Genomic DNA, 6,777 nt, shown 5'->3' on the forward strand with positions numbered 1-6,777 from the left:
ATCTGGCTTTTATTTATTTATGGCTGCATTGGGTCTTCATTCCTGCTCGCGGGCTTTCTCTAGTTGCAGCAAGCGGGGGCTACTCTTCGTTGCGGTGTGTGGGCGTCTCATTGAAGTGGCTTTTCTTGTGGAGCATGGGCTCTAGGCATATGGGCTTCAGTAGTTGCAGCACACGGGCTCAGTAGTTGTGGCATACGGGGTTAGTTGCTCTGCAGCTTTTGGGATCTTCCTGGACCAGGGATCAAACCTGTATCCCCTGCAGTGGCAGGTGGATTCTTAACCACTGCGCCACCAGGGAAGTCCCAAAACATCTGGCTTTTGTTCCAGGAATGCCTGGCACACAATAAGCACTGGATTATATTTTCCTTGAAATAACATATTGTCTGACCAACTTATGAGAACTCCAAGATCTTCATTTCTGAAATATGGCCCTGAACGCAATCTCTTCTCATTCCACTTCTCCCATTCATTCATTCATTCTCTGAATATTTATTATGTATCAGGTGAGACAACACAAACAGAAGTCATAATCTGTGGTGAATGTAGCATCAGAAACATTTAGAGTATTATGGGCGCACAGAGGAAGCACCTCTGCCTCTGTGGGAAGAGTATTCCAGGCTGAGGATGGAAGGTGCAAGCTCTCAGGGGGCTATGCTTTGTGGGTTCAAGGACACCACGGAGGCCAGTGTGGCCTGTCTCCTTTGTTTCCACCTTTCTCCCCCTGTGAAGGTGGTTATCCATGCAATGTGCCCTTTAGTTTATCTTTTTCCTTTTTTCCTTGGAGAGAAGATCTCTTTCACTCCTAAGGCTATGAATGGATGACTTCCAACACAAACCGTCAGTCCTAATCTCTCCACACAACTCCAGGCAAGCATTTTCAATTGCTTTCATGAAACCTCCACTTGGATTTCCTCCTCATTCCTTCAGATCTACATGTTCTCCAAAGAATTCATCATCCTCTCCACCCCAAACACACCCAACCAGCTCCTCTTCTTGGTAATACTTTCCTTGACAATGGCCCATTATTACTGAATCAGTGAGGCTTACAACTTTGGAGTCACCTTTCCTTCCCCCTCCCTGGTATCTCACGTGTAATCACATACTTAAACCAGATGGCAAACTGTCCAAATTCCAAGGATGGCCCCCACCAAAGTTCTAAGCCAGAACAAACGTGTAATTGGGCAATCATTCTCTGGCTATTGCATCCAATAGGAAATTATTTTTTTTCCTTTTTGACTCACCTGCAACATTTATCTTTACCTGAAAACTTTTATGGAGGTAAAATCTGGAAAACCACAAACCACACTTCCAGATGAGCTTCCATGGTTAATGCGTTCTGAACAAATAATTTTAAACACAGTGAAAACACTTGAGTGCAAGTGTTTATGCATCACTACACGTTGACTTAAGACAGTTGGGATTGCCAGTTGGGTTTCCCTGTGCTGTTTCTAAGGGTCCCAGGGATTCTAAACTATTCTGTCTTAATTTTATCCTGACATTGAAGTGATGTGAAGTCTCAAAATTCACTTCAGTGCTGTGCAAGGCCTTCTAAACAGCTCAAGCTTTCCTCTTTAAGACAGCACTCCTATTCTCTCCATTATTTTTTAACTTTTTATTTTATATTGGAGTATAGTTCGTTAACAGTGTTGTGATAGTTTCAGGTGTACAGCAAAGTGATTCCATTATACATATACATGTATCAGTTCTTTTTCAAATTCTTTTCCTATTTAGGTTGTTACATAATATTGAGCAGAGTTCCCTGTGTTATACAGTAGACGCTTGTTGGTTATCCATTTTAAATATAGCAATGTGTACATGTCAATCCCACTTTCCCTAACTATCCCTTCCCCCAATCCTTCCCCTCTGGTAACCATAAGTCATTCTCTAAGTCTGGACATATATCCAGAGAAAAACATGGTCTGAAAGGATACATGCATCCCAGTGTTCATTGCACCACTGTTTACAACAGCCAAGACATGGAAGCAACCTAAATGTCCATTGACAGAGGAATGGATAAAGAAAATGTGGTACATAAATACAATGGAATATTACTCAGCCTTAAAAAGAAATGAAACTGAGTTATTTGTAGTAAGGTGGATGGACCTAGAGTCTGTCATACAGAGTGAAGTAAATCAGAGAAAGAGAAATATCGTATGATGCCACTTATATGCAGAATCTAAAAAGAAATGATACAAATGAACTTATTTACAAAACAGAAACAGACTCTCCATATATTTTTTTTAACTTTCAAGCATCACTTCTTTAGAAAGCATTCCCAGCAGCTGGGCCGGTCAAGGTGGTGGTCAGTGGTGGGTCAAGGTGAACAGTGGCTGAGGTGTGGGAAGTGGCATGGAGCCGAGCCTGGGACTGCAGAAGCGTGGGGGGACCACAGTAGAAATCCTCAGTGGCAAGAAAGAAAGCCTGGACCTCGAAGTCCCTGAGCAACTCTTCTCCTTGGATTTGGGGAGCCTGCCCCCCATCTTAAAAAAAAAAGAAAGGAAGAAAGCATTCCCTTATTTATCAATACTTTATTCACCCTCATGTGCTTTGTGGTACTCCAGCATTCAAGCCAAAATATTTGCCAATTCTGATTGAGAAATAGGCAGTCCATATGAACAGTAAAAAATAATTTATCAAGAATAATTAAAATTCCATTTTAATGATTTCAAGAAATCATGGTGGTTGTTTGGCTTGATGAAACCCAGCACTGGAGCCTCCCCAGCTCTTTGGTGGGGCTAATGGCAGACTCTGGGAGGGCTCACACCAAGGAGTAGCTCCCAGAGCTTCTGCTGCCAGTGTCCTTGTCCCTGTGGTAAGCCACAGCCACCCTCCACCTCTGCAGGAGACCCTCCAATACTAGCAGCTCAAGCTTTTAAAATCAACATCTTCCCTGAATCCAAAATTATTGCTCAGATTGGTGACTCCATCTCACTGACTTGCAGCACAACAGACTGCGAGTCCCCATCATTCTCCTGGAAAACTCAGACAGACAGTCCACTGAACGGGAAGGTGAGAAATGAGGGGACAGAATCCACGCTGACCATGGATCCTGTTAGTCTGGGGAATGAACACTATTACTTGTGCACAGTGATTTGTGAGTCCCAGAAACTGGAAGAAGGAATCCTAGTGGAGATCTACTCTTTCCCTAAGGACCCAGAGATTCATTTGTGTGGCTCCCTGGAAGTTGGGAAGCCAGTCACAGTCACGTGTTTGGTCCCTGCTGTTTACCCATTTGAAAAGCTGGAGATAGAATTACTGAAGGGCAACCGTACAGTGAAGACACAGAACTTTCTGGAGCCTTCAGAAATGAAGTCCCAGGAAACAAAGAGTTTGGAAGTAACCTTCACTCCTGTTTATGAGGATATTGGGAAAGCTCTTGTTTGTCAAGCTACAGTACACATTAATGAAATTGATTCTCAACCCCAAGTACGGGGGACTACAAAAAAACTGCAAGTCTACGTCTCACCCAAGGACACAGTTATATCTGTGAATCCCTCCACAAGCCTGCAAGAAGCTGACTCCATGACAATGACATGTACCAGTGAAGGTCTACCAGCTCCACAGATTTTTCTGGAGCAAGAAATTAGACAATGGGAATCTACAGCTCCTTTCTGAGAATGCAACTCTCACTTTAATTGCTATGAGGATGGAAGATTCTGGAATTTATGTGTGTGAAGGAGTTAACCTGGTTGGGAAAGACAGAAAAGAGGTGAAATTAATTGTTCAAGAGAAAATGTTTACTCTAGAGATCTCTCCTCGATCCCAGATTGCTGCTCAGATTGGCGACACAGTTGTGTTGACCTGTGATGTCATGTGTTGCGAGTCCCCATCTTTCTCTTGGAGAACCCAGATAGACAGCCCTCTGAATGGGAAGGTGAGGAGCAAGGGGTCCAAGTCCACATTGATCCTGAGAACGAACATTTTTACCTGTGCACCATGACATGTGGACATAAGAAACTGGAAAATGTAATCCAGGTGGAGCTCTACTCCTTCCCTAGAGATCCAGAAATTGAGATGAGTGGTCTGTTAGTGAGTGGAAACCTGGTCACTGTAAGCTGCAAGGTTCCTGTTGTGTATCCTTTTGACAGGCTGGAGATTGAATTACTTAAAGGGGAGAGTATTATGAAAAATAAAATCTTTTTGGAAGATGTAAGTAAGAAATCCCTAGAGACCAAGAGATTGGAAATGATCTTCATCCCCACCACTGAAGATACTGGAAAAGTTCTTGTTTGTCTGACTAAGTTACCTATTGATGAAATGGAATTTGAACCTAAACAAAGGCAGAGTACACAGGTACTATATGTTAATGTTGCTCCTGGTGATACAACCCTCTTGGTCAGCCCCTCCTCCATCCTGGAGGAAGGTAGGTCTGTGAATATGACATGCTCTAGCGATGGCCTTCCAGCTTTGAAAATTCTGTGGAGCAGGCTGCTAAGTAATGGGGATCTATAGCCTCTTTCTTAGAATATCACTCTCACCTTAACGTCTACAAAAATGGGAGATTCTGGTATTTATGTCTGTGAAGGCATTAAACAGGTTGGAATAAGCAGAAAAGAAGTCAAATTAATTATCCAAGTTGCTCCAAAAGATATACAACTTAACAGCTTTTCCTTCTGAGAATGTCAAGGAAGGAGACACTGTCATTATCTCCTGTACATGTGGAAATGTTCCCCAAACTTTGATAATCCTGAAGAAAAAAGCAGAGTCAGGCTACATAGTGCCTAAGTCTACAGATGGTGAATATACCATCCACAGGGCCCAGTTAGAGGATGCTGGAGTATATGAATGTGAATCTAAAAATGAAGTTGGCTTTCAATTAACAAGCATAACACTTGATGTTAAAGGAAGAGAAAGTAACAAGGACTATTTTTCTCCTGAACTTCTCATGCTCTATTGTGCATCCTCCTTAATAATACCTGCCATTGGAATGATTATTTACTTTGCTAGAAAAGCTAACATGAAAGGGTCATACAGTCTTGTAGAAGCAAGGAAATCAAAAGTGTAGCTAATGTTTGAAATGCTCAGAGACACGATGTTCAAATCTTTAGTACTGCTCATCATTCCATGAGGAAAACAACAAGCTAGGAGTCCAGACTTCCTTGAATGTAGTAAACTCTTGGAAAGAAATGGCTGCCTATGCCCCTTGTTGTGACCAGAAGCCAAAGGAAAATTTTGGCCTAAAAAATAGGCACTACCTTTGAGATGTGATAACTGGAGTAGTTTCTTGATGTGTATACGCAATAACATGACTTGTATATATGTAAAATAAAACTATGTCAGAGCAAGATTGCTTGGAATATCAGCACACTATAGTCACATTTCTAAAATTATTAAAATGTTGCTTGGACTGACTGTTATAACTTAATTCCTGTTAATATTGATTGGCAGCTGAACCATGTCATCTTTGTACTATATTATTTCCTTTGACAAAATTTTATTCATATAAAGTTCATAGACAACAATTCCATGTTTTGTAAAGATGCTAGAGTTTTATATTGTTATAGGCAAATGATAAACTAAGAGGGCACTGGGTTGACTTTCAGGTACTGAACACTTCAATTTATGGTATAATGGTTGATTGGATTTCTCTGGATGGTACTGACATGGTACGGAGATGTTTTATGATATTGTTTTTTCATCAGACTCTTGTGTAACTTTCCCAATGGGGTCTAAAAATGCAACTTCTTTTGATTTTCTTTTGTAAATGTTTAGGTTTTTTTGTATAGTAAAGTGATAATTTCTGGAATTGAAAAAAAAAGAATTCATGGTAACTCTAGTCAGGATAAATGTTGCCAGTTAAGAATTAATATGAAGCATAACAAAATATCAGTGGAGGAAATTATTAGCAAAGCAACATAAAGTAGAATTATATAAGGTATATAAATTATCCCTTGTCAGAAGATTGCTGACTCTGAAAATTTAATGTCAGTTACAAATTAGGAACACAGTTAATATATTTATCTCTAAATGTTTTCCTTGCTCTAGGGCAGCATGCTTGTCAAACTTTTTCACACTATAGCACATGTAGAAAATCATCTTTGTGTAGTGCACCGGTGTAAGTAAATGAAGCTGCTCACAGACATGGGAACAGACCAGGGTTCTGGGCTCCAGGTCCTGTCCATCAATCCCAAGGGCTGAGAGGGCCCATATCTGAACATATTTGTTACCGATTCATGATTGAGAAGTTCTAGTCTTGAAAATGGGAAGGCAGCATAACATAGTGGTCCTAAACTCATCTCTGAAATCAAACTGTGTTCTCAAGCCCTTCTTAGCCATGAGAGCTCTCTGACTTTCATTTTCCTCACCTGCAAAGGGGGCTAATCAATTCTACTGCACAGAGTTAGATCATCCCTGAAAGTGATTGGAATTATGTCTGATACACAGTAGGAGCTCAAAAAAAGTTAGCTGTTACCTTGTACTCAAACTTTGGTACTATCCGAATATGAGTAAGCCAGATCATATGGAGTAAAGAGGTACACAAACTTCCCATAAGATGAATGGGTCACTAGAGCTAGTGCTACATTATAACCATCAAAATCTTCATGCTCTGCCCTTAAGAGCCATGTCACATCTAAACTAGATTGTGGCTTACATTTTCCCAAAGAATAATTCTAGATATACAGTAGAATTCAATGGGCAAACATGATCTAATTTACAGTATTTTAAACACAGAGTCCCATTTCAGAAATGAAACTATTTTCTACATTAAAGAAAATATCATTTAAATTACTTATTGTGACCATTAAGAACCTAAGATAATATGGGTTTTGCATAAGT

At 40.5% G+C, this 6,777-nt stretch overlaps 1 pseudogene; it reads left to right on the top strand.

Annotated features, from left to right (window-relative positions):
- Window positions 1-2,349: 2,349 nt before the first annotated feature.
- On the top strand, window positions 2,350-5,324 carry LOC132507962 (vascular cell adhesion protein 1-like; annotated as a pseudogene).
- The last annotated feature ends 1,453 nt before the right edge of the window (window positions 5,325-6,777 follow it).

The sequence above is a fragment of the Lagenorhynchus albirostris genome, chromosome 17 (genome assembly GCF_949774975.1).
Source record: "Lagenorhynchus albirostris chromosome 17, mLagAlb1.1, whole genome shotgun sequence".
NCBI classification, from domain to species: domain Eukaryota; kingdom Metazoa; phylum Chordata; class Mammalia; order Artiodactyla; family Delphinidae; genus Lagenorhynchus; species Lagenorhynchus albirostris.